Source organism: Cavia porcellus, unplaced genomic scaffold, assembly GCF_034190915.1.
Source record: "Cavia porcellus strain 051 isolate PalLab524CR breed Dunkin Hartley unplaced genomic scaffold, mCavPor4.1 scaffold_8, whole genome shotgun sequence".
Classification (NCBI taxonomy): Eukaryota; Metazoa; Chordata; class Mammalia; order Rodentia; family Caviidae; genus Cavia; species Cavia porcellus.
Window position 1 is genome coordinate 52,172,320 of NW_026947491.1, and position 25,193 is coordinate 52,197,512.

The 25,193-nt window shown below is 35.5% G+C and overlaps 1 pseudogene; it reads left to right on the forward strand.

Annotated features, from left to right (window-relative positions):
- LOC100713309 (nucleolin-like) lies at positions 1-23,962 on the forward strand (annotated as a pseudogene).
- Positions 23,963-25,193: the final 1,231 nt, after the last annotated feature.

Here is a 25,193-nt window from a genome sequence, read left to right on the forward strand (position 1 = left end):
ATGGGACATGTGGGGGACATTAATGTTAATTCCCTGTTTTTGGTAAGTACACTATGATTGTGTAAAACATTCTATTTAGAATTTGATGCCACCATTCTCCAAGGGTAAGACAGATCTTCACTCAGAATTTGAACTTTACAATGCCAATACATTATCTGAGAAGTGTATGAAATGTTTATTGTTCACATAGTTGACGTATTTTAGCAGAACAGGGTAGACCTACCAAGTAGATCTAAGAGGTCAAAGACAAGAGACCAGTTCTGAGGTTTCATGTAGCCATGGGGTGAGATAAGCTAAGCATTTCCTACTTAAGCAGGGCACCCACAATTTTAATCTCCCAATGGTACCATGGAAAGAAGTATCAAACTCTCTTATTGTCTTGCTCAGATGTGAAGCATCAGGGATGTAGTTTAAAGCTGTCGGCAAATTCAAAATGGAGTTAGAGGGTTACCAACCAACTTAGTCTCAAAGAGATCTGAAAAAAATTAACATATATGATGAGGAAGACAAAGACAAGCAAATGTAAAATGGTAATGTTTGGGCAATTTGAATGAAGGCTTTCTACAGTTCTTTGATTTTTTTTTTTTTTTTCTGTGAGTGTGAACTAAGGCAGGCTACAAGGTATTCAGACTTTATTCTTAAGAAATAAAATACAAGTGACCTTCTTTCAATCCGGGAAATTGGGCAGCTGTAGAAGAGTGCCCATGCACCATCCTGACCCCCGGGAGTCTAAGGACATTGCTCCCATTGGCCAAGGAACTTCCCAGCTTCCTGCCACACTTGACCAACCCCGCAAGTCTTGGGCCTGCCAGCACCACCCTCAGTGACCCTTTATCAATCCAGGGAACTGGGCAGCTGGAATCCCAGGAGCTAAGGGCAAAGAAGAGGATTTCCAACAGGCCCAGGGGAAGCCTTGGAACAACACTTGAAACAGGGAAATATAGGAAAATGATAAAAAGAAAAATGAATATGCAATCTCAAACCTTCAGCCCATCCCAAGAAAGCTTAGGAGCTATATACATAGAAGAAAATATATGCCATACATCTGAAATAATAGCAATTAAATAAAGGAGCAACTCCAGGAAGCTTTAAAGAAATTCAAACTAGAAATAATCTCCCAGGTAAAAGAAGAAATGATAAAAGTAATGAAAGAAATGCTGAATATATCTAAAGAAGACACAGTTAAAAAATTAGAGGAACAAAACAAAAAGATAGAATCCCTGGATGAACAATATAAGAAACAAACAGAATACATGAAGTAAATTCAAAGAGATATACAGGAAATTAAAAATTCCATTGATAGTTGTCAAAACCACCTCAATGAAAGTGAAGACAGAATTTCAGATCTTGAAGACAAGATTGCAGCTAGTGAACAAGAAAGGAAAGATCTTTTAAAAATAACAAGGAATCAGGAAATAACAATTCAACAGCTGCAGGATTATGCAAAGAAAAACAACATAAGATTGATAGGCATAAATGAAAACAAAGGACACAACACAAATGATATCAAGAGACTATTTATAGAAGTAATAGCTGAAAATTTCCCAAACATGAGAATGGAAATCAACATCAGGATCAGTGAAGCTTATAGAACTCTAAGTAGCCATAATCAAAATAAAACTACTACACCCAGATATATAATAATCACCATCCCAGAAATTCAACATAAGAATAAAATATTAAAAGCTGTTAGAAACAAAAGACAGATCACCTATCGAGGAAAACCTATTAGAATCATAGCAGACTTCTCAGCACAAACAATAAAGTCAGAACAGCATGGAATGAAATATTTCAGATCGTAAAGGAAAATGATCTCCAACCTAGATTAATGTAACCTGAAAAACTGTCCTTAAAAATGGGTGGAGAGGGGTGGATCTGGGGTGCCTGCATCGGCCTCTCCGTGTGTTTAGAGGACTTTGGATATCTCTGCAAGCAGGGAGGGATCACAAGTTCCTGAGGCACCGCGGCCTGTGGTGAGTGCTCAGCACACTCTGCCCAAATCTCAGACTGTTCCGGACCCTCCAGGCTTCCGGGTGCAGTGAAGTGGAGTAGTGGGTTTGAGGCCTCTACATCTGCCTCCCCATCCCAGCTGCACTTGGAGAACTGCTGAGCTTCTGACGGGTGGGTGGGCCCACACTCTCCCGGGAGCCCAGCCTGTTTCACTGCTGCGCCTAGCCATCGGTGTGCAGAGGAGGGGCTGGGCGGATCTGGGGCACCTGCATCGGCCTCTCCGTGTGTCTAGAGGACTGTGGATATCTCTGCAAGCAGGGAGGGATCGCAGGTTCCTGAGGCACTGCGGCCTGTGGTGAGTACCCTAACCCCTGCGATTGGAGAGCTGTGGAGCTTCCAAGGGGCAGGTGGGCACACAGTGTCCCTGAGGCCCAGCTTGTCTGGAACTGCGGAGTTCTGAGCAGGCAGAAGAGGGCCATTGGTTCTGCAGGCCCAGTGGCTTAGGGTAGCGTGGTGCCAGAGTCTCAGTAGCTCCAAACATAGAAGGGGATTTTCAACAGATCCTGAGGAAGCTTTCAAATAACACTTGAAACACAGAAATATAGGAAAATGACAAAATGAAAGACCAAATTACAACCTCAAACCTCCAGCCCATCTCAAGAAACCCTAGGAGCAATGTATATAGAAGAAAATATATGCCATCTGCCTCAAATATCGGACACAATAGCTACTGAAATTGGCAAGCAACTCCAGGAAGCTTTAAAGAAATTCAAACTCAAAATAATCTCCCAGATAAAAGAAGAAATGATAAAAGAAATGAAAGAGATTCTGAATATATCTAAAGAAAACACAGATAAAAAATTGGAGGAACTAAACAAAAAGATAGAATCCCTAGACGAGCAATATAAGAAACAAACAGAATACATAATGCAGATGCACAGAGATATACAGGAAATAAAAACTCCACTGAAAGTTGTAAAAACCGCCTTAATGAAAGTGAAGATAGAATTTCAGACCTTGAAGACAGGATTGCAACTAGTGAACAGGAAAGGAAAGATCTTTTAAAAATAACAAGGAATCAGGAAACAACAATTCAACAACTGCAAGATGATGCAAAGAAGAATAACATAAGAATGATAGGGATTAATGAAAAAGGAGACAACATAAAGGATGTCAAGAGAATATTTAGAGAAGTAATAGCTGAAAATTTCCCAAGCATGAGATCAGAAACTGACATCAGGATCAGTGAAGCATATAGAACTCCAAATAGTCATAGAACCATATGAAGTACCAAAGCTAGATCAAGAGGATGTAAAACTGTTGAATAGCCCAAACTCTGTTAATGAAATTGAAAATGTAATTAAGGGGCTGGGGATTTAGCTCAGCGGCATAAGCACCTGCCTTGCAAGCAGGCAGTCGTGAGTTCGGTCCCCGGTACCGATAAAAAAAACGAAAAAGACAAAAAAAAAAAAAATGTAATTAAGTCCTTACCTACAAAGAGCCCAGGCCCAGATGGATTCACTGCAGAATTCTACAACAAATACAAAGAAGACCTAATGCTGACACTCCTCAAACTATTCAATGAAATTGAAAGGGAAGCAATCCTTCCTAAGTCATTCCTGGAAGCAAATATTACTCTGGTACCAAAACCTGAGAAAGACCCAACTAAAAAAGAGAACTACAGACCAATCTCCCTAATGAACACAGATGCAAAAATCCTCAATAAAATATTGGCAAATAGGATGCAGCAAATCATCAAGAAGATTATACACCATGACCAAGTGGGATTCATCCCAGGAATGCAAGGATGGTTCAACATACGCAAATCAATAAATGCAATTCACCATATCAATAAAGCCAAAAATAAGAATCACATGACCATTTCTATAGATGCAGAAAAAGCCTTTGATAAGGTCCAACATTTATTCATGATAAGAACTTTACAGAAAATTGGAATAGATGGTCTTTACCTCAATATAATAAAGGCCATTTATGACAAACCAACAGCCAGCATCATACTAAATGGCCAAAAGTTGAAAGCCTTTACTTTAAAAGCAGGCACAAGACAAGGATGTCCTTTATCACCACTCCTATTTAATATAGTACAGGAAGTACTAGCCAGAGCAATTAGGCAAGAAAGAGAAATAAAAGGGGTAAAGATAGGAAAAGAAGAAGTTAAATTATCATTGTTTGCAGATGACATGATACTCTACATAGAAGACCCCCTAAACTCCATTACAAGACTCTTAGATACAATAAATAAATTCAGTAATGTGGCTGGATACAAAATCAATACTCAGAAATCAATAGCATTCCTATACACGAACAACAAAATCACAGAGAGGGAAATAAGAGAAACTGGACTATTCACATTAGCAAGCAAAACACGAAATATTTAGGAATTACTCTTACGAAAGAAGTGAAAGACTTATACAGTGAAAATTATAATTCACTGAAAAGGGAAATTGAGGCTGATCTCAGAAAATCTAAAGACATCCCTTGCTCATGGATAGGAAGAACAAACATTGTGAAGATGGCCATTCTCCCAAAATTCTTATACAGATTCAATGCAATCCCAATAGAAATACCATCAACATAACTTACAGATCTAGAGAAATCACTCCTATATTTCATCTGGAACCAGAAGAGACCTAGAATCGCAAATGCAATTCTAAGCAGCAAAGACAAAGCAGGAGGCATCACAATCCCTGACTTGAAGTTATACTACAAAGCAACAGTAGTAAAATCAACATGGTATTAGAATCAAAACAGAGCTGAAGATCAATGGAATAGATTAGAAGATACAACCACAACTACAAACACACTCAACCACCTTATCTTTGATAAAGGAGCCAAGCAGGTTCATTGGAAGAACGACAGTCTCTTTAATAAATGGTGCTAGAAAAACTGGCTCTCCATTTGTCGAAAACTAAAGTTAGACCTATGTCTATCACCATGCACTAAATTAAAATCTAAATGGGTCAAAGATCTGAATATTAAAACAGAAACACTAAATCTATTGGGAGACAAATTGGGTAGAAACCTTGGAGACATAGGAGTAGGTAGAGAATTCATAAACAGGACTCAAAGCACACAGGAAATACTTTCCAGAATCAATAACTGGGACCACTTCTTATTAAAAAGTTTCTGCATGTCAAAAGAAATCTCCAGCATAGTGAAAAGAAAAGCCACAAACTGGGAAAAGATTTTAGTGAACTCTCTCTCAGACAAGGGACTCTTGTCTAAAACATATAAAGAATTAAAAAAACTCAGACCTCCAAAATTCAAAGATCCAATCCAAAAATGGGCATCTGAGATGAATACGCAATTCTCAGATGAAGAAATGCAAATGGCAAATAAATACATGAAAAAATGTTCATCATCATTGGTCATTAGAGAAATGCAAATTAAAACCACACTGAGATTCCATCTCACTCCTGAAAGAATGGCCAGGATCAAGAAAACCAACAACAAATGCTGGAGAGGCTGTGGGGAAAAAGGAACTCTCCTGCACTGTTGGTGGGAGTGTAGACTGGTACAGCCTTTGTGGAGGTCTGTCTGGAGATTTCTCAAAAAGTTGGGACTGGAAATCCCATTCATTCCAGCTATTCCACTTCTAGGCATATTCCCAGAAGAACTGAAAGCATCATACCACAGTGATATATGTGCACCTATGTTTATAGCAGCACAATTTGTAATCGCCAGATCTTGGAAACAATCCAAGTGTCCATCAACTGAGGAATGGATAAAAAAGTTGTGGTATTTCTATACAATGGAGTATTATTCAGCTATAAAGAAGGATCACATTGAGATATTTATCAATAAATGGGCACAGCTTGAGACCATACTCATAAGTGAAATAAATCAATCTCGCATGTGTGAATACCGAATAGTTTCCCTAATGTAAGTAATGATTCAAATATATAAAAATACGTGGTAATCATGATTCCCCATTATGTGGCCTTGAAGCCTTATAAAGTTTTCACTTATTAATTGGAAAGGCTTTATTCTGGGCTTCTTGATATGGAAATATTTGAAGCTATAGTATATGAAGTTTTATCCAAATATTTCAAGGAAAAAGACAGACACTATGGTAACTACTATTAAGTCGGGTTATTTGGTGGTGAAGCACTAGATTGCTGAAACAGTCATGCTTTGACCTGTATTGTTATATTGTTATGTCCTGTTTTATCTCAATCTCTCCCTTATTCTTTAAAAAAATTATTTAGTTATTTCTTATGTTTGTTTGAATTAAGGGGAAAAATTTTAAAAAATTAGCAGGATATATAATAGTAACTCTTTTTGATTTCCTATTAACTTGTTTTGAAGTCCTGTAATACTCCCACGATCTTGTTTTGACTGATTAGACTCTGTTCCAGTCTGTATGATAGTATCAAGTTTGAGGGTATAGGCAACTACTTTGAAGGCAATAAGATTCACTAAGATGCCCATTCTGGTTTGACTATTGTCTCCTTTGGAAGTCCTGTAATGTTTACAATGCCTAAGTTTTATTGGTCTTGTTCTCTACTGTTTTGTCCAACTTTATAATATCTAATGAGATAGACAATTCTTTTAAAGGAAACAAGAGACATCGTTGATAACCATTGTTGATAACCTTGTACTGTGTTTTACATCATGAGCTATGTCTATCCTTGTTTTTGACTGACAGCTTTGTTTTGCCATATTTGACTTTATTCTCTCCCCCCCAAAAAAGTAATAAGAACTAAGGAGTACTAAAATCCAAAATGTGTAAATTTTGTTGTAAAAAAGAGAGGGGAAAAAACAAGAGCTCTAACGGATATAACAGCAAGTGTGTTTAGGGGTGTTAAATAGCTGACTATATTAATGTTTTTGGATCATTGAACACAGCTGTTTGCAGTCTCTCTGTTTGAGTGTCCACTTTGTAATCTTTGATACTGTGATTTGAGCAACTATTTCTAAGATGATAATGTGTAATCTATTAACAGGTGATTTCTTAGTTTTTATTTTTAGTTCTGTATTACGTGTACCCTTACACCGCTTTGTTTTGTTTTGTTTTTTTCTCTTTTTCCTTTTAAATAAAATTTTAAAAAAAATGGGTGGAGAAATAAGATACTTCCATGACAAAGAATAGCTGAAAACTTCATGATTACTAAGCCAATCCTGCAAAAATACTGAAAGACAGTTTAGGTACTTAGTAAAAAAACCACTAAGCAAAGCAGAAAATTAAACAAAATGGAAAGATAAAGATGCAACAGCAGAAAGATAACTTGTCAACAATAAACAAACATAACAGTTATAACCATTAATGTAACTGGTCTCAATTTATCAATTAAAAGAAACAGACTGACAGAATAGATCAAGAAACAACATTCAATCATATGCTGTCTGCAAGAAACCCATCTAACCCAAAAAGAAACTCACAAATTGAAAGTCAAAGGATGTAAAATAATACTTCATGCAACAGGAACCCAAAAAGTGGGCGTAGCTATTCTGTTTGCCGACAATGTGAACTTCAAACCAAGAATGATCCAAAAAGACAGAGAAGATCATTACATACTGGTTAGGGGAAAACTTCAAGAGGAAGAGATAACAATCTTAAATATACATGTACCAAATTCCAGAGTACCCAGTTATACAGAGCAAGTACTAATAGAAATGAAAAATCATATTAGCAATAACACAATTATAACAGGAGACCTTAACATACCATTGACACCAAGGGACAGATCAACTAGACAGAAAATCAGCAAAGAAATAACAGAACTGAATCTCACCTGTGAACAAATGGACTTGATAGACATATACAGAGTGTTTCATCCAACATCAGAATACACATTCTTCTCAGCAGTACAAGGGACATTCTCTAAAATAGACCATATACTAGATCACAGAATGTATTTAAATAAATGCAAAAGAGTTGAAATTATCCCATGCATGTTATCAGATCATAGCGCCATGGAACTAGAAATTAATGACAAAAGAAACTGTAAAAATCCCACAAACAAATGGAAATTGAATAATACACTCGAGCAATCAGTGGATCACAGGGTAAATTAAAGAAAAATTTAAACAATACCTACAAGCAAACAAAAATACAAATACAACTTACCGGAATCTATGAGATGCAATGAAAGCAGTCCTCAGAGGAAAATTTATTGCACTGAGTTGCCACATCAGGAAAACAGAACTAATACAAATCAACAACCTGATGCTACACCACAACAATCTAGAGAAAGAAGAACAAGTCAAACCCAAAGCCAAAAGAAGGAAGGAAGTTATAAAAATCAGAGGAGAAATTAATACAATAGAGACTAAGAAAACAATCCAAAGAATCAATGAATCAAAGAGTTGGTTCTTTGAAAGAATAAAATTGATAAGCCCCTAGACAACCTTGTTTTTAAAAAGGGAAGAAAAAGGTCAAATTCATGCATGAAAGAATGAAAAAGGCGAAATCACTACAGACTCTGTAGAAATACAGAAGATCATCAACACCTATTATGAAAACCTTACTCTCATAGGTTTGATAACACAGAAGAAATGAACAGATTCCTAGAAACATAAGACATAACAAAGCTAGGTCAAGAAGATATAAAACTGCTGAATAACCCAATTTCTATTAATGAAATTGAAAAGGTAGTAAGTCCTTACCTACAAAGAAGTGTCCAGACCCAGATGGATTCACTGCAGAATTCTCCAAGAAATACAAAGAAGACTTAACGCTGACACTCCTCAAACCCTTCAATGAAATCAAAAGGGAAGAAATCCTTCCTAAGACATTCCTAAGAAATCCTTCCTAAGACATTTGGAATTCCTTCCTTAGGAATTCCTTCCTAAGAAATCCTTCCTAAGACATTTGGAAGCAAATATTACTCTAGTGCCAAAACCAAAACCTGAGAAAGACCCAACTAAAAAGAGAACAACAGGCCAATGTCCCTAATGAACACAGATGCAAAAATCCTGACTAAAATATTGGCAAATAGGATACAGCAAATCATCAAGAAGATTATACACCATCACCAAGTGGGATTCAATCCAGGCATGCAGGGTTGGTTCAACATACGTAAATCAATAAATGTAATCTACCATATCAATAAAGCCAAAAATAAGAATTGCATGATCATTTTTATAGATACAGAAAAAGCTTTAGATAAGGTCCAAAATTCATTCATGATAAGAACCTTACAGAAAATTGGAATAGATGGTCTTTACCTCAATATGAGAAAGGCCATCTATGACAAACCAACAGCCAACATCATATTAAATGGCCAAAACCTGAAGGCCTTTACCTTAAAATCAGGCACAAGACAAGGATGTCCCTTATCACCACTCTTATTCAATAAAGTACTGGAAATACTAGTCAGAGCAATTAGACAAAAGAGAGAAATAAAAGGGGTAAAAATAGGAAAATAGGTAGTTAAATTATCATTATTTGCAGATGACATGATATTCTCCATAGAAGACCCCAAAAACTCTGTTGAAAGTCTCCTAGATATAATAAATAAATTGAGCAATGTGGCTGGATACAAAATCAGCACTCAAAAATCAGTAGCATTCCTATACACTAACAACAAAATCATTGAGATAGAAATAAGAGAAGCCACACCCTTCACACTAGCATCCAAAAAAATGAAATACTTAGGAATTAATCTCACAAAAGTTGTGAATGACCTATACAGGGAAATGTATAATACCCTGAAAAAAGAAATTGAAGATGATCTCAGAAAATGGAAAGACATCCCTTACTCATGGATAGGAAAAATAAATATTGTGAAAATGGCCATTCTTCCAAAACTGTTATACAGATTCAATGCAATTCCAATAAAAATAACATCATTGTATCTCATAGGTCTAGAGAAATCACTCCAAAAGTTCATCTGGAACCAGAAGAGACCTAGAATAGCAAAGACAATTCTAAGCAGCAAAGGAACTGACTTGAAGTTATACTACAAAGCAACTGTAGTAAAATCAACATGGTACTGGAATATAAACAGACCTGAAGATCAATGGAATAGATTAGAAGATACAACCACAATTACAAACACACTCAACAACCTTATCTTTAATAGAGGGGCCAAACATGTTCACTGGAAGAATGACAGTCTCTTTAATAATTAGTGCTAGAAAACCTGGCTCTCCATATGCCAAAAACTAAAACTGGACCCATGCCTATCACCATGTACTAAATTAAAATCTAAATGGATCAAAGATATGAATATTAAAACAGAAACACTAAGTCTACTGGAAGACAAATTGGGTAAAAACCTTGAGGACCTAGGGGTAGGTAGAGAATTCATGAACAAGGAATCAAACTGCACTGAAATACTCTCCAGAGTCAATAACTGGGATCATGTCTTATTAAAAAGTTTCTGCATGTCAAAAGAAATCTACAGCATAGTGAAAAGAAAAGCCACAAACTGGGAAAAGATTTTAGTGAACTCTCTCTCAGACAAGGGACTCTTGTCTAAAACATATAAAGAATTAAAAAAACTCAGACCTCCAAAATTCAAAGATCCAATCCAAAAATGGGCATCTGAGATGAATACGCAATTCTCAGATGAAGAAATGCAAATGGCAAATAAATACATGAAAAAATGTTCATCATCATTGGTCATTAGAGAAATGCAAATTAAAACCACACTGAGATTCCATCTCACTCCTGAAAGAATGGCCAGGATCAAGAAAACCAACAACAACAAATGCTGGAGAGGCTGTGGGGAAAAAGGAACTCTCCTGCACTGTTGGTGGCAGTGTAGACTTGTGTAACCATTGTGGAGTTAAGTCTGTAGATTTCTCAAAAAGTTGGAATTGGAAATCCCATTTATTCCAGCTGTTCCACTTCTAGGTATATTCCCAGAAGAACTGAAAACATCATACCACAGTGATATATGTGCACCCATGTTTATAGCAGCACAATTTGTAATAGCGAGATCTTGGACAAGACCTGAGTGTCCGTCAACTGAAGAACGGATAAAACCAGCCATGAAGAATGCTTACATTGATATATTTATAAAAAAATGGACGCAGCTTGAGACCATACTCATGAATAAATCAAACTCACATGTGTAAATGCTGTATGGTCCCCCTAGTATAAGGAATGGTAAGAATACATAAAAGTATGTGGTAATCATGATTCCCCATTTTATTGCTTTGAAGCCTTATAATGTTTTAATTCATTAGTTGGAATGGTTTTATTCTGGGTTGTTTGATTTTGTTGCCTATAATGTTATGCACAGCTATTTTGAAGAAAACAAGACATTATAATAATTAGTGCTGATTTAATAACATTTATTTTGAAGTCCTACCAAGCTTTTGTTTTTCTGTCTCCATTAGTTTTATCTTGTATCTTACCGGATTTTATTATATGTAATACTATAAACAAAAATTTTTATGAGCAAGGAGATAAACTAGTAACCATTGTTCATTTTTTGTTAGTTGGTTTTGAATACCCTATAATACTTTCATTCTCTTGAATGGTTTTATACTATCTTGTTATGTTTGATACTATAGTGTATGAAGGTATACTCAAATATTTCAAGAAAAGACACACTGGGCCTGGAGATTTAGCTCAGCGGCATAAGCACCTGCCTTGCAAGCAGGCAGTCGTGAGTTCGATCCCCGGTACCGATAAAAATGAAAAAGACAAAAAAAAAAAAAAAAAAAAAAAAAAAAAAAGAAAAAGAAAAGACACACTATGGTAGCTACTGTTATGTTTGGTTGTCTTGTGGTGAAACACTATGTTGCTTCAATTATTCTGTTCTCATCTGTTTTGTTGTGTCCTGTTTTATCTTAATCTTTTTAAAATAAAAAAGAAATAAAATACTGCCACTTAAAATAATATTCTTGAGGAGAAAATGGCAGATTCCTAGTAAAGAATCAATCTTTAATATACTTCTGTTGTATTATTATTATTATAGCTGTCTTAATGAATAGAAATATAGCAGAGTAGTAGCCATTGTTGACATTTTAAAGGTATTTTTTCTGTGCCTCTGTACATGCATTCAATATATAAATTTTGTTTCTCTTTTGACTCATGAACACCACATATAAATGCTGTCACAAGTGTACACCAATGGATGAGTGGAGAAAGAACATGTAGTTCACAAACACAATGGAATACCAGTCATAAACAGGATGAAATCCTGCCATCTGCAGCAATGTGGATGGCATAACATGAATGAATGAAGTAACAAACACCAAAGAAGAACACAGCCGCTTAACTAAAAAGTGTGCTAAACCTTCCAAAGCAATCATACAGGCCAGTTAGAATGTTAGATAGAGGGAGAACAAAAAAAACCTACAAATAAAATCTAGATGATTATATTTTTCCCAATCTTTTTAATTGAGATGGTTTTAGAGGACTTTGGTTTTCACAAAGAATGAAATTTTTCTGGCAGAAGCTCATTTGCCAATTTAATTATTAATTAGTGATCCCAAAGGTTGACACTGAATGTCTATTAATTTTATGTTAAGTTTATTGTTCTTATCTAAAGGACAAAATTAATGAATATATTCAGATAGCAGTCACTACCTTAAAATATTCTAGCCAAGTGAAATATTAAGGAGATACAGCATCAACAACTTGAAATAACATTTAGATTCTCTATTTTATTCTATTCTACTTTTATCTCCTCTAAGCAATGTGAAATACTCACTTTTAAAGATGTTCAAACTTTCTATGGTGATTAGATTTTTCATACGTGAAATGACAGTGCAATACTTTGTATTTAGAGAAAGAATTACAGAAACAAAATAATTGCAGTGAAGACTTATTCTCATTAATGGGACTCCTTTTGCATTCTATAAGTGGCACTTTTTCCTAATATTTTAATGGATTTAGGGTACACAACCTTCATTGATAGATTTATCATTATATGTAGGTTTATATTAGAATCATAGTTTTCAAAAATGTTAGAACAAAGAATTTAGAGATAAAATCTGTAGGCCAAATATATTTCCGATGAACAAGTTCATTACATGTATGGACAGGAATATAGTATTTCAAAAGGAGCATGTCCTCTAGTTTTTACAACATTTCTATTTGAAGTATATGAGGATGTGTATCCTTCAACTGAAGAGTCCCGCCATGAACTGTAAGAAATAGTGGAGACCAGCTTTGTGCACTGTGCTGTGGGGGCCTTCTGGAACTGGTATTAAGGACAAGGGGTAGTGATTGTCTACTCTGGATTTTTCCTTTCATCTCTTCTTAGTGGTACTTCAGCAAAAGGGTATCATTTGCAAGGTCATTGTTTCTCCCACTGACTGCATTTCAACAGAATTAGAAAAAGAAAAAAAAAAGAAAAGACAAAACCATCCTGCAATCCAGTCTATTGGGATTCTTTGCTCTGGACTTCCATGGAGAACTCCCCTAGGAACATAACCATTTAAAATACTAAGGTACTTTCCAATGATTATACTCTACTTTCTTGAGTATTTCTGTTATGCAAAGTCCAAGATATTGAACAAAAAATAAGACATATTTTCTCATTGTTTTGGAATAAGTAAAACTGACATCTTCAGTCTCAGATCATACAGGACCTCCATATTTATAGGAATTATGCTGTGTGATGTAGAAACAAGATTTTCTAAATTAGGTTTCTAAAGATGGATCTAGTACTTGACATGGTTATTCATTAGTCATAATTCAATGCTTCTAAGCTATGTGTCTATCCATTTATCAGATGATTTTGTGTGTTTGACACACATGTACTATATTTACATAAAAATCAGAAGCAAAACAATGAAGATTCTCGCATCGGAACTGATTTGTACGTCTCATTTATTACAATGCCCATATTCATCTATTCATCGTTACTTTTACATAAATATGTTCACTACTCATTTTATCTCATTTCCTCACTCATTCAGTAAACATTTATTTCTCACACTTTCTTGAGGTAGGCAATTCTGTAGGGAGAAACAAATATGCAAAAATTACTTCCTTTATTTAGTTCTTATGCTTCATCTGCCACTTAAATGAATGCTTAGGAAGTTGAATTTTAACTACAACCATGTCTAAAATATAGGAGGTCTTGTAATGTGCAAGTTATGTCTATTATAAAAGTTTATATGATAATCAGAAATAACTTTCTCACAAGCAATATTCTCACACATACAATGAGAAAAAAAGATGCTGTGATGACTATATGATGCAGTAAGGTAGAAAAGGTAATAAAAATTGAAAAGAAAAAAATGTTCTCCATATATGTATATATTGAATAAGGATGTTCACAAAATAGGTTAAAGGAAAAGGAAGTAGATGGAAATATGTTAGATCTAAGAAGGACTTAAACACCTTACAAGTTTTAGAGGCTAAGACAATTTATTTTTTTTATCATACCCAATTTCAATCTGAAACATGGTTTTCTTTCCTTTGGTACTTAAATACGAAAAAAAGTCACTTTATATTTTATTTATGAAAAGAATAATAAGAAGAAGATGAGAAGAAATAAATATGACAATAAAAATTGGAAGAGGGAATGAAATGGATAGAAGGGATATGAAAAAAGATGATTCACTAAATTATGTTGAAAATCAGCCAAAAGCTATTTTCATCCAAAATGCGAGGGATAAGTTATGGTAAATACTACTGCATTAAATAGTTTATAGTTATATAGCAGGGTCTTCAATAAATATTTGCTAAACAAGCGATTGAGGGAACAAATGAAGTTTTCACATTTATTTATGGAATAAATATTTCTTGAGTACCTATTATCTGTCACATATTGTTTAAGACACTAGAGACAAATTGCTGAGAAAAACATACAAAAATTCCTGACCTGCTAGCACTTACATTTTACTAAAGGGAAATAGACAAATTAAAAATATGAGTTAATCTTCAAGGATGTCATATGGTTATAAGAAATGAAATGGAAAGGTTGAGAGAAGGGTCTGCATTTTGTGTCAGGAGATCAGGAAATGCTGGATAGAAAGATTTCAATGAAGTCACCAGAATGGTTAGCACTGAGAGAAGACAGGCCCTAGGAGATGCCATGGATGAGACTGGAGAGGGACAGATCACGGGCACCATTAAGCTTTAAATAGACACTTGCTTTTGAACAGTGAAGTGAGATGCCAGTAGGGAGTGCGAGGGGACCTAACTTGGGTTTAACTAGGTCATTCCAGATGCTGCTTTGGGAATAAGCATAGAGGGGTGGAAAAGGCAGGTGCAAGAAAATCACCAATAAAGAGACTTTCAGGCTCAGAATAGAGGAAGCTGTGAAGAGATGTCAAATCCTTAGCATATTTTGAAGGCAGGGATGAGTGTACTTGCTACCATATTGAATATAAGTTATGAAAGAATGATTCCACAGTTTATGTCTATAAGCAAAATGATTGGGTTTCCTTTTATCAAGCAAGTTGGGTAGGCTAGAGACCAGGGATTTCACTACAGAAGATTAACTTTAAAACGCTAGTTAGACATCTAGGTGAAGCAGTTGAATATGTATATTTCAGGTTCTAGAGAGAGGTCTGAGCTACAGCCATTTGTGAGGTATTTGTTGATGTGAAACCACACAATTGAATGAGATCTTCAAAGATATTCATATTGATTGGAAGGAAAAGACCTACAGACTGAGTCTTGGTACATTCCAACCTTAAAACATAGACGCTATGTCCTGGAAGGAGCAAAAAAGACTAAGAAGGAACAGTAATAATTTAGGGCAAAACCAAGGAAATTGTGCTGTCTTGAAAGCCAAGTAAAACAAATATTTTTCATTCACTCACTTAGGATTTGTAGGAATGATAAACAGAGTTTGCTCGCTTCTCCAACAAATAATTATGAACAGTTATTTTGTCAGAGCACTGTGTCAGCCACAGGGAATAAAGATGGAAAAGACTTGATTCACTGTCTCTATTCAATGAGGAGATGTGAATCAATAGTTGCAGTGTCACATAAAAGTCCTGTGACAGAAATATGCAGGAATGGAGGTCAGAGGAGGGACAACCGAATGGGTGGTCCTGAGGCTTCAAATCAAGAGAAAATTCCAGCTAAAAAAGAAGGCAAAAACAGGAATTCTTAAAGTTAAATTAGTACTTGTTCTCTTTTTCTCTGTCCCACATATTTTTATTTATCATTCCAATTTCTGTTAGTTTATGAAGATTAATTTATATTGTTTCACTAACCAATGATAGTTCTCTGAATGTGAATGTTTAGCTTTCACATATTTTATTGCCCTCTTAATTTTATCCTTTAGACTATTTTTTAACCACAGCATAGTGTTTATTTTGACCAATTTTTAAACCTAAAACATATTTTACCTTCTCTTTCAAAGCTTGATTTTGTAAAATACTTCTTCCTTATGAACTCCCTTCTACCCTAGTCCACAGCAATAGTGCAAACAAAACTTCTAAGGCTAAAACCTTTAGGAAATCCCAAGTAATACAGTAACCTCCATGAATATGTTAAGGGACCATATTCCAAGTGTTTTCAAATAGAAACAATGGAAGTAGACAAAATATCAATCATCAGTTTGCTCCTACTATATTCTTTTTCTTAGTGTAAACCAAAGCCACTTGCCAGATGCATAGTTCAGATAATGGTACCATCTCATATTTGGTAATTATCCCTATTCAATCTTAGCTTGCCTTATGATTTTCTTTGGTTTTTGTTTTTATTCATTTAATAGGCTACTTGTCACCAGTAGATGGCATCTAGAATCCTGAGAAATATTTTTTGTATATCTTGACTGAGGAAACATGACACTTTGAGTCATTTGATTTCCCCATTTTAAAGAATGTGCCAAAATATTATCTAATATATGGCCTAAGTGCCACTATTATTTTTTTTATTTAAAGGAAAAAAAACAGTATAAGGGTACAAGTAATACAGAATTTCAAAAAGAAAAACAGTAAGAAATCACTAGTTAATAGATTACATATTGTCATCTTAGAAATAGTTGTTCAAGTTACAGGATTAAAGCATACAAAGTGGACATTCAAAGTGGACACTGCAGTGAGACTGCAAACAGTTGTGTTCAATGATCCAACAAAAATTTAGTAATACGGTCATCTATCTTAACACACCTAAGCACACTTGCAGTTGTATCCTTTAGAGCACTTTTTTTTCCTCTCTTTTTTACAACATTTAGACATTTTGGGTTTTCTTACTCCCATAGTTGTTCTTATTTTTTTTTTTTTTGGAAGAGAATAAAACCAAATATGACAAAACAAAGCACACAGACAAAGCAAAGGATAGACATAGCATATGATGTAAAAACAGAATACAAGGTAAAAACAATGGTTACCATAATGCCTCTTGCTAACTTAAAAATAATTGCCTATATCATTAGGTATAATAAAATTGAACAAAACAGTATCGAACAAGACCAATAAAATCTAAACGTTGGAAATATTATAGGGCTTCAAAAGAAGATAATAGTCCAACCAGAATGGGCGTCATAGTGAATCTTATTGCCTTCAAAGTAGTTGCCTATACCCTCAAACTTGATACTATCAAACAGAACAAAGCAGAGTAAAATCAGTCAAAACAAGATGGTGGCAATGCATGACTTCAAATCAAGTTAATAGGAAATCAAAAAGTTACTACACTATATCCTGCTATTTTTTTTATTTTTTCCCTTAATTAAAAAATAATAAAAAATAATTTTTTTTAAAAAAGGGGGAGATTGAGATAAAAGAGGACATAACAACATAACAATACAGGTCAAAGCATAACAATTTCAGCAACTTAGCACTTCACCCACAAGATAACCCAACTTAATAGTAGTTATCATAGTGTTTCTTTCAAGAGGATGAAAGTATTACAGGGTATTTAGAACCACCTAATGGAAAATGAACAATGGTTTCTATATTATCTCTTTGCCTATAAAAATTTTTGTTTATACTATCACATATAATAAAATCCAGTAAGATACAACATGATAAAACCAATGGAGACAGAAGAACAACAGCTTGGTGGGACTTAAAAACAAGATGATATTAAATCAGCACTAGCTATTATGATGTCTTGTTTTCTTTAAAATAGCTGTTCATATCAGCACAGGCAATAATATCAAACAGCCCAGAATAAAGCCATTCCAGTTAATGAGTGAAAACTTTATAAGGCTTCAAAGCCACATAATGGGGAATCATGATTACCACATACTTTTATATATTTGAATCATTTCTTACAATAGGGAAACTATTCAGTATTTATTGATGTGTTTGATTTATTTCACTTGTAAGTATGGTCTCAAGCTGCATCCATTTATTTATAAATATCTCAATGTGATCCTTCTTTATAGCTGAGTAGTACTCCACTGTATAAAATATCACAACTTTTTTATCCATTCCTCAGTTGATGGACACTTAGGTTGTTTCCAAGATCTGGCAATTTCAAATTGTGCTGCTATAAATATGGGTGCACATATATTACGGTGGTATGATGTTTTCAGTTCTTTTGGGAAATGCCTAGAAGTGGAATAGCTGGGTCAAATAGGACTTCCAATCCCAGCGTTTTGAGGAGTCTCCAGACTGATCTTCACAGTGGTAGTACCAGCCTACACCCCCACCAACAGTGCAGGAGTGTTCTTTTTTTCCCCACAGCCTCTCCAGCGTTTGTTGTTGATAGTTTTCTTTATCATGGCCATTCTTTCAGGAGTGACATGGAATCTCAGTGTTGTTTTAACTTGCATTTCTCTAATGACCAAAGATGATGAACATTTTTTCGTGTATTTATTGGCCATTTGTATTTCTTCATCTGGGAAGTGTGTATTCATCTCAAATGCCCATATTTGGATTGGGTTTTGAATTTTGGGGTCTGATTTTTTTTTTAATTCTTTATATGTTTTAGACAGAAGTCCATTGTCTGAGGGACAGTCACTAAGACTTTTTCCCAGTTTGTAGGTTTTCTTTTCACTATGCTGGAGATTTCTTTTGACATGCAGAAACTTGTTAATAAGACATGATCCCAGCTATTGATTCTGGGAAGTATTTCCTGTGTGGTTTCAGTCCTGTTCATGAATTCTCTACCTACCCCTATGTCTTTAAGATTGTTACCTAATTTGTTTTCCAACAGATTTAGTATTTCAGTTTTAATATTCAGATCTTTGATCCATTTAGATTTTAATTTAGTACATGGTGATAGGCATGGGTCTAGTTTTAGTTTTCAAGTGCCAGTATTATTTTCATGTCATTTTAGTAATAATATATCTTGCAACAGGAACAGAATAGCAAGATGAATATTATTATATCAGCTTTGATTATTGAATATGACTTATTCACGGTGTTCATTTGCAACAGGGAGGTGGAAAAAGGATGACAGAACATTTAAAATTAAAATGTAAAAACAAACCGTTTATTATGATCTTATAGGAAACAATTGTGACAGAAGGAATCTGCTAGTGAGCTGCATAAAATCATTTCACATGCCGAAAAGCCTAAAGTTACTCTACAACTATTTTTTAAAGTATTTACATGCTCTCCAGTGATATATAACAAATAACTTATTTGTGAAGCGGTCTTTGTTCTTTGAAAATTAAAGAAAAATAGCAGTATTACAGGGATGACTACAGGAGAAGATAAATGCAGTCAGAAGTGGCAGTTCATATTGGTGTAAATTAGGTTAGTAAATCAAAGCTATTGCACTAGTGTTCTTTAAGCATTGTAACCATAAAAATATAATTTTACTTACTATTACATTTTACAGAGAAGAACAAAATTGTGATACTTAGCCAATCGACCTGTTGTTTAATAGAAATACTTACTGCATAGCAAAGACAGTTGATTTATTGTGAAATCATTGAATAAACAGGGAGTAGATTTGAAATAACAACTTTCCTGACACAAACATGTTGCTCCGAGTGAATTTTACAATCTCCACATAAACTAGGTACATAGAAATGCTATTGAAGTGAGAAATCATTTCTGACCACTGATGGAAGAAAGTTCTATTTGCTTTACCTTTCCAGAGGGAAAATCTTGTCATGGGGAATCTTTAATATAAATATTTTATGTTGCATCATTATCATTCCTCAGTATACAATCTGCAGTTTTGCTGTTTATGAATTGTTATAAAACATTAATAGTGGAGGTAGAGTTCACTTAAAAAACAATAGCATGAACAAGGGCTTATATCAGGTTGTATTCCCAAAATATAACTTTTCTATACTAATTGTTTGCACCTAAGGAAGATGACTCTAGGTAATTTAATCTGAAAAATAAATTGATATAAATGTTGAATTACATAATTTTGCTGTGCCAAATATGCACATGGCTTTTTTTTATTTTCTAACTAAGATCTTGGGCCATCCTCTGTTCCCATTACTAGTAAACCGAACGATCTCTCTTTATAGAAGCTCTCTACTCCATGGCTGAACTTCCTACATCCCCTGGACTCAGATCTACTTCCAGATGCCATCAGAATCTATCAGGAAGGTTCTCATTCTGTTAAACCTCAGTAAGTAAGGAACAGTGATTTTAGACTCTTTCTTCCCTCGGGCACTTTGTCCCCTCTCTAGAAAAACCTAGTCTGAAATATTAAGAGATAATAAGATCTAAGAATGACAGCCTCTGTTGATTCACAGGATATTTTTTTTTCTCTAGGGCCCTGGATGTCTTGTCATTTAATATATATATATATATATATATATATATATATATATATATATATATATTTTGTCTTTTTTCATTTTTATCGGTACCAGGGATCGAACTCACGACTGCCTGCTTGCAAGGCAGGCGCTATGCCTCTGAGCTAAATCCCCAGCCCCTGTCATTTAATATTTTTGTAATTAAGAAATAGCATTCAAGTGTCTGGGGGAAAATCTGTCCCAGGTGACTGAGTTTACTTGAAAATGCTGTAGTAGCTGACAGTTTTTCATATTCATGAGCAAACTCATGTGTGTGTGTGTGTGTGTGTGTGTGTCTTAGATACCTTTTTATCAATGACCTAACAGTGATTTATGGGATGTAGTGTAGTCAGGTTTCCGTCATTACCTGTGCAAGGATAATTTTAAGACTCTCTTTTATGTGTTCTATGCTCGTGCAGAACAGACTTTTCTGTTTGTTTTCTCTATTCGGTCAGTGAAATACATTTACAAATATCTGTTTTCTAATGTGTTTGGTTCACCTACCAATAGGGATGAATTATATCTTGGTCTTAGTCCTACCCTTTAAGTACAGTCAGTTTGTTGGAAGGGGAAATGAATTCATGGACCAAAAGGTATACGAGTCACTCACAACATTTAATTGGTTTCAGATTCCCATCCACAGAGCTGCCATGTCAAGTTGTTCCAGTTGTGCACTACATAACATCATCCCATCAGAACAATACTGACATCCCAAACATCTTTGTTATATTGTGACATGTCAGTTTTTTCTACTATACCTGCTGTCTTGACAGCTGGGATGCTTCCATATTTATACTGACAACTTTCTGATAGTCTTATTCTAGAAAAATGCACATATTATGGCAATTTTAGTATGAATAGAGGCAATAAAACACATTATCCTATGACTTATGAAAGAGAAGAAAGTTTGCTAATTTAAAAACTTTGTTGAACTGACCATCTCTAAAATATGCCTTGCCTCTAAATAAGATGCTATTTTTGCAGATGATATACTCAGTGAATAATTTTTAAAACTCCCTTGTTGGCACTACTACATAATTAAATTCAACATTTTATGATTTAGCTCATTTCATAGCCCATTATTTATTATGCTGGCTGGCATTATTGAGTTCTTTATTTAAACATACAAGTGTTTCATTACAGTATAATGCAAGAACCAATAGCCACATGACATTAATAATCTCCAAAGTATTGCATACATCTAAGTCAGAGATTTATTGTGTAATAAGCTACAGACAAATAATAGGCGCTTTTTTTTTTACAGCAAAGTTCATCAAATTTTAGTGGGAAAATTAATTCCTAATAAAAATTAGCAACTAATACCTGAATATACTTGAAATCGTTTTAAATAATGTGAGGCAAAGTTGTATTAAATATGGAGAAGTCGAGTCTCCAGCTGTAGCTGCAGCTCCAGCTGCTCCTGCATCTACAGTATCCGTGGTTGCCATCTGTGGAATGTAAGTTCCCATTAGGCTTGTCTGACCACTCACCCGTCACACACTCTGCCTCTAAACGGCCATTACTGTGAACCTTGGAAAGGCTAAAGTCGAGGTGACCCCAAGAAAATAGCATCTCCCCAAAGGAGGCAGAAGACAGTGATGATGAGGAAATGACAGACGATGAAGAGGTGCGGCAGTGGAGAAGAGGTTGTCATCCCTCAGAACAAAAGCCAGAAGGCTGCCACAACTCCAGCAAAGTAAAATAGTGGCTTCCCCAACTACAAAGCTTGCAGTTGTCACACCTACCAAGAAAGCAGCTGTGGCCCCAGGTAAAAAGGTGGCTGCAGCCACACCAACCAAAAGACAGTGACACCTGCCAAGGCGGGGCAGCACCTGGCAGAAGGAAGCCGAGCTTGGGAAAGCTCTAGGTGCAGCCCTGGGTAAGAAGGGTGCTGACAGCGATGAGGACGATGATGATGCTGATGAGGAGGAAGAGGAGGAATCTGAGCCAAAAGTGATGAAAGCTTTAGCTGCAGCCCCTGCTCAGAGGAGGAGGATGAGGATGACAAAGATGATAGGAGAATGAGGGTGTTGATGATGATGACAAGGAGGTAAATGACTCTGAAGCTATGAAAACCATACCAGCCAAAGGAAAGAAAACTCCTGCAAAAGCCACTCCTGTAAAAGCCAAGAATGTGACTGAGGAAGATGAGGAGGAGGGTGCAAAGGAGAAAAAGGAGGAGAGGAAAAGCCTGTCAAAGGAAGCACCTGCAAAATTAAAGAAGGCAATGAACAAACAGAAGGGAGCTCCTGAAACCAAAAAACAGAAAGTGAGCGGCACAGCCAGTGTTCAATCTCTTTGTTGGAAATCTCAATTCTAACAAATCTGCTTCTGAATTAAAAACTGGTATCAGTGACATTTTTGCTAAAAATGATCTCACTAATGTGGATGTCAGAACTGGTACAAATTGAAAGTTTGGCTGTGTAGATTCTGAATCTGCTGAAGACCTATAAAGGACTTGGAACTTACTGGCTTTAAAATCTTTGGCTGTGGAATTAAACTAGAGAAACCCAAAGGAAAAGACAGCAAGGAAGATTGAGATGCAAGAACACTTCTGGCCAAAAATCTCCCTTACAAAGCCACCCAGAATGAGTTAAAAGAAGTGTTTGAAGATGCCTTGGAGATCAGACCAGACAGCAATGTTGGGAAGAGCAAAGGGATTGCTTATATAGAATTTAAGACAAAAGTTGGTGCAGAGAAAACCTTTGACGAAAAACAGGGATAGACTGATGGGTAATCTGTTTCCTTCTACTACACTGAAGAGAAATGTCAAAATCAAGACGGGGCAGAAAAAACAGCACCGAGAATCAAAAACTCTGTATTTAAGCAACATCTCTTACAGCACAACAGAAGAAACTCTTCAGGAAGTATTTGAGAAGGCAACTTTCATCAAAGTGTACTAGAACCACAATGGCAAATCTCAAGGGTACATCTGCATACAATTGGCTTCATTTGAAGACATGAAAGAAGCTTTGAATTCCTACAACAGAAGGGAAACTGAGGACAGATGATTAAACTGGAGCTGCAAGGACCCAAGGAGTCATCTCATGCAAGCACCCGGTCATCCAAAACCCTGTTGTCAAAGGTCTGTCTGAGGAAACCACCAGAGACCTTAAAAGTGTCTTCTGACAACTTTATTGGAGCAAAGAAAGTCACTACAGGGAAAGTGGATTCTCCATGGGATTTGGATTTGTGGTCTTCAACACTGAGGAAGATGCCAAGGAGGCCATAGAAGATGGTAAAATCTGCAGAAACAGTCACCTTAGACTGGGCCACGCCTAATAAGAAAGGAATCATTGGAGGTCTTGGAGGCGGCAGAGGCTGCTAAGGAAGATTGAGAAGCAGAGACTGAGAAGGCTTCGGAGGGCCAGCTGGCTTCTGGGGAGGGGGAGGGGGGAGGGGGGGGAGGAGGAGGAGGAGGAAGACACCACAGACCACAAGGAAAGAGGATGAAGTTTGAATAGAGCTTTCTCTCCCTGTCTGTCCTTGTTTGTTGGAAAAAAAAGGACTCTGGGGTTTTATTCTGTTACCTGTCAATGACAGAGCCTTCTGAGAACATTCCAAGATGGTGTGCATCCATAGTCTACTTGGGAAGTGTAGAGCTGACCTTGCAGGAGAGATGTACCTGATACACCCTGTTGGTTTTGACAGGAGACTCATAAACCTTTTAAAGAGATGCGTGACAGAGCTAATACTGATCTGTAAGTTTTGAATTTATTTTTTTTCACGCCATGTACAGAACTATTTTTTCCTACAAATAGGTGTGTGTGTGTGTGTGTGTGTGTGTGTGTGTGTGTGTGTGTGTTGAGGAACTATAAAGGAAAGCATAATGTTTTATGATTTTTTTTGCTTCAATGACTTTAGGATCAATTAAAAATCCTAAACTCTGAATTATAAAGAAATAAGTACCAACAAGTTTTTTTAATGGTTGCTGTCCCAAGAAAGAAAGAATTATAAAAGTAAACAAAAATATTGTAATCACTGAATACAATTTTAGAATAAATATATGGAAGATTAGAAAAAAATGAGAAGCACCTCAGAGTTCCTCATGCAGGTAGAGCGGGGCCATAGTTAGAGAACAAATGAAGCCTGAGTGAATTTACTATGAATCTACATGAAAACTATTACTGTAAAATTGTAAGAAGAAGGAACCCAAAAATCATAAAGAATTTATTACACTGAACCTACTGTCTACTAATTGAAGTAAATAACCTGCATAAATAAGAAAGTTCAATTCTCCAAAATAGTTTTCAGTTTACAAAATAAGGAGTTTCCAAAAATCATCAATCACAAATTCTTTAAAAAAAAAAAAACTGGACATAATTGCACACACCTGTTATCCCAACAGGTGGAAGGAAGATAGCCTGGACTACATGGTGAATTTAAAGCCAACCTACAATACATTGTGGGGGCCTGTCCCTCCCAAAATAGACAGAAAGATGAAAACCCCATTGCATGCAGATTAGTTAATTATCTCCAATTATTCTTCAAAATTTCTATATTGCTCTTTGAGAATCTGAAAACCAACTGAAGTTTGAGACTGAGTATACCTTTGTTAGCATTTCCAGTATAGTAGTAAACATAAAAACTGTAATATTCATCAATAATATTATTGTTTATGAATTGAAATAATTTTACAGGTATAATTATCAGTCATATAATGAAGACATTATAGATTATACTAATCAGAAAAGT